The sequence below is a fragment of the Myotis brandtii genome, unplaced genomic scaffold (genome assembly GCF_000412655.1).
Source record: "Myotis brandtii unplaced genomic scaffold, ASM41265v1 scaffold34, whole genome shotgun sequence".
NCBI lineage: Eukaryota > Metazoa > Chordata > Mammalia > Chiroptera > Vespertilionidae > Myotis > Myotis brandtii.
Window position 1 is genome coordinate 3741823 of NW_005363098.1, and position 3781 is coordinate 3745603.

At 33.9% G+C, this 3781-nt stretch overlaps 1 protein-coding gene across 1 annotated transcript in view; it reads right to left on the reverse strand.

Annotated features, from left to right (window-relative positions):
• The window catches only part of FBXW7 (F-box and WD repeat domain containing 7, E3 ubiquitin protein ligase), a 107556-nt gene extending 107069 nt beyond the window's left edge, over positions 1 to 487 (reverse strand). The window contains exon 1 of the mRNA XM_014543884.1: positions 395 to 487. The gene's annotated coding sequence lies outside the window, so the exon portion shown is untranslated. The remainder of the gene's footprint in view (positions 1 to 394) is intronic.
• Positions 488 to 3781: the final 3294 nt, after the last annotated feature.

Genomic DNA, 3781 nt, shown 5'->3' on the forward strand with positions numbered 1-3781 from the left:
TGGTAAGCTCTTTGACATCAGTTTTGGCAATGACTTTTTTTGGATTTGACACCAAAAGTAAAGGCAACAAAAGAAAAAAATAAACAAGTGAGACAGCATCAAACTAAAAAGCTTCTACTCAGCAAAGAAAACCAACAAAATGAAAAGGTAACCTACAGAATGGGAGAATATATTTACAAATCATATCTGTTGAGTTAATAATATCCAAAATATATAAAGAACTCATATAATTCAAAAGCAGAAAAGCAATCCAATTAGAAAGTAGTAAGAGAACTGAATAGACATTTTTCCAAAGACGACATACAAATGGCAAACAGGTACATGAAAAGGTACACAACATCACTAATCATTAGGAAAATACAAATTAAAACCACAATGAGAGATCACTGCACACCTGTGAGAATAACTCCCCTAAAGATTCCTCAGCAATGGGTTAGTGTCATCTGAATTATTTTCAATAATCATTTTCATTCCAATCACAGTTCATCTTAAAAAAGCAGAAATACACAATTTCAGAAGGTATTTTAAAATATCTGATGCGTTCTTAATGGTTCTAAGAAAACTATTCAGTACAATATTCAGACTCATTGCTCCCACCAAGTTTGACAAATTCAACAAATTTAGAAATACAACATATAGCTTGAAGCTGGTGAAATGATTTTTAGACACCTCTTCATTCCACTATTACACAACTAGTGTCCAAAACAGTAATTCACTTGTGCAGGTGCAGAACAAGCTGCTCTGGATTTCTTCTAAGGTCAAAGATGCCATTAGAATTCAAACTATAAGGTGTCAGGATGTCACTTTTACTATATAAATACAAGACTTTTATATCTCTTTAAAAACTAAGGTAAGTATGTGTGTGTACATAAATACTAGGCCATATTTGCAAAATAACCTAATTTCAATCAGCAATCTGAAGAATTCTTTGGTGTCTCATTTTAGAATTACAAATTCAATTGTATTTTTCTGAAATTCAAAACTCCTGGTACATTATAGCATACTTATATAGAGTTTCTTTTGAGGCATATGCTCTATTTTTTCCTACCACTTTTAACAAAGGTTCATTAATCAGGAAGTCACAATGAATTACCAACTATGTGCTAGTTGTTGCTGTATTTTTACCTATAATTACAAGGATAAAATAATGACCATTTTAAAAAGTAGAAATTTTACTAAAACACACATATGTTAACCAAACAAATTTCATTGATAAATTAACCCTAAAGAAAAATGCACATGATCAGTATAACACAGTAATATAAAACAAGCAACCTGGTATATTTTGACCTGGAGAGATGCCATGTATTTTTGTAAAAGTAAACAATGAATTTACCAATGCCTGAGTATTATCGTTTAGCTAGGAAAATATATTCTGTTGAAAAAGTACAAGTAGGCATGAATTAAACTGCTGACACAAACTTAAGTACAGCACCTTTCACTCAAAAGCAGCACTGGTCTAATTAGAATAAAAACTTACATCAAGAGCTTCCCTAACAATATTTTATCATCATCAATAATTGAATAAAAAATATGAATAAGTAAAACATATTAATCCATCAAAGGAAGAATACACCTTATGTAAATCAGTAAGAAAATCCACGTGTATGTGTGCACCCACAAGTATGTGCATATATCTTTACAACTTCATTTCTGAACCTATAGTTAGGTTCAAACTGTGCTTTTGCATTCTCCATATAAAACTAAAGATAGGAATATGGTAGTTAGTGAATCTGACTTTTGTACATACAGGTAACCTTGGGCAAGTCCCGTAATTGGTAATATATCTCAAATTTCATCATTAGAAAAGGATGTAATATTTGAGTATCTACTATGTGCCAATCACTGTGCTACTTTTATATAAATCATCTCTTAATCTTCAAAATACTCCTACCAGATTATTAGTATTATCCTCACATAACCAAAACTCAGTCACCTAAATCTGATTCGACCAAAGTCTGCCTAACTCCAAAACCCCTTTTCTTAACTACATGGTAAAGATAATGCCTAAATTAATACCTAAACGATTTGAAGTACAGAATAATTCTAATAAAAGCTGTCATAATCAACATGGCCTGTTTTAAAACATAAAGCTATACAAGGGTAAGAAACAAACAGTACTCTACTGGTACACTATTCTGTCACACTACTCTCCTCCCTACAAGGAAGAGATGCTTGACACTAATAGCACAGGGGGAAAAAAATCAACATAAATATACACAAATACAGCTCAATGCATGAAGCATTAATGAGACAACAGTCTATTTTTCTACAACACACCTTTCTGTAATGGGGCTTAGTTCATTTGTTCATCATTAAGGGATGAGGTCAGTATAATGTGAAAGTCACATTGGTCCACAAAGAATTTTCTCCATCCCAGTAATGCTTTAAAGCCATCAGGGACAAGATTTCTCACAGAGAATGCCTTATTAATACATGATGACCCTAAGGGGAAAAAACAAAACAAAACCCTGAAAATCCTATAGAAGAGGGCAAGCACAGTCTGGTTAATGGCTTTAACAACTGCTAGGCTTTCCACATTGTTAAACTATCTGGTCAAGCTGTGAGTACACATAAAGAAGCCGTGGAAATATTTTCTCCATATATATATTTATTATTTATTTCAGAAAGGAAAGGAGAGGGAGAGAGACAGAAACATCAATGATCGGCAGCCTCCTGCACACCCCCTACTAGGGATAGAGCCCACAACCCGGGCATGTGCCCTTGACTGTAATCGAACCTGGGACCCTTCAGTCTGCAGACTGGCGCTCTATCCACTGAGCCAAACCAGCTACGGCTCCATGTTTATTTTTTTTTAAAAAAGGGGGTTAGAGGTAGGGATGACTAATAAAGAATCAAAATTTTTAATTTTGACAATTTATCTTAAGTGGAATTGAATGCCCTCATGGATCTACATATCAAAGAAGGCATAAATCCTAGAACTGGATGACTGATGTTTGGTAAAAATGCTTAGCTTTATTAATATTTTTATTAGAATTGTTACTGGTTTTGTTAGTACATAGATTACAAAGCTGCATATGTTATAAATGGCTTGTTCCTATTTTTAGAGTGATTTTGCAGAACTTTAGGTTTTTCCCAGAGATACATATATTGCTTTATAACAGGACCACCTGTGCTGTGGTAGTGAAGGAAACCCAGCATCACCACCACCTGCTTTATTTAAACCCAGCCTAATTTCTCCAGTATTTGCTATTATGGGGTAAAACCAAGCTGCACTATGAAACTTTATTGCTGCTAAACAGTTAAGAACTACTTTGTCAAACCAAAATATTGCCCATTTTTGTTTTTGATTTAAGAAATATTAATTTTAAAAGTTGAAGTGGTATATCAGAAATGAATAAAAATTAGATAATAACATTTAAAATACAAACTGTAATAATAGAGGTAAAACATATCACCTCAAAATTCTGCTAAATTAAATTTAAATTATAGCATACACTGTGTGTTTTTAAAAACCAGTATTTTGAGTCGTTTTTTAATTTTTTTAATTAAATCTTTATTGTTCAGATTATTACAGTTGTTCCTCTTTATTCTCCTCATAGCTCCCCTCCAACCGGTTCCCACCCCACCCTCTGCCCTTAGCGCGCCCCCCACCTTCTTCATCCATAGGTGTACGATTTTTTTTCAGTCTCTTCCCGAACCCCCACACCTCTTTCCCCCCGAGAATTGTCAGTCTACTCCCTAAGAAAGAGAATCTTGGCATATGTTTTTAGGGAAAGGGAGGGAGAGAGAGAGAGAGAGAGAGAGAGAGAGAGAGAGA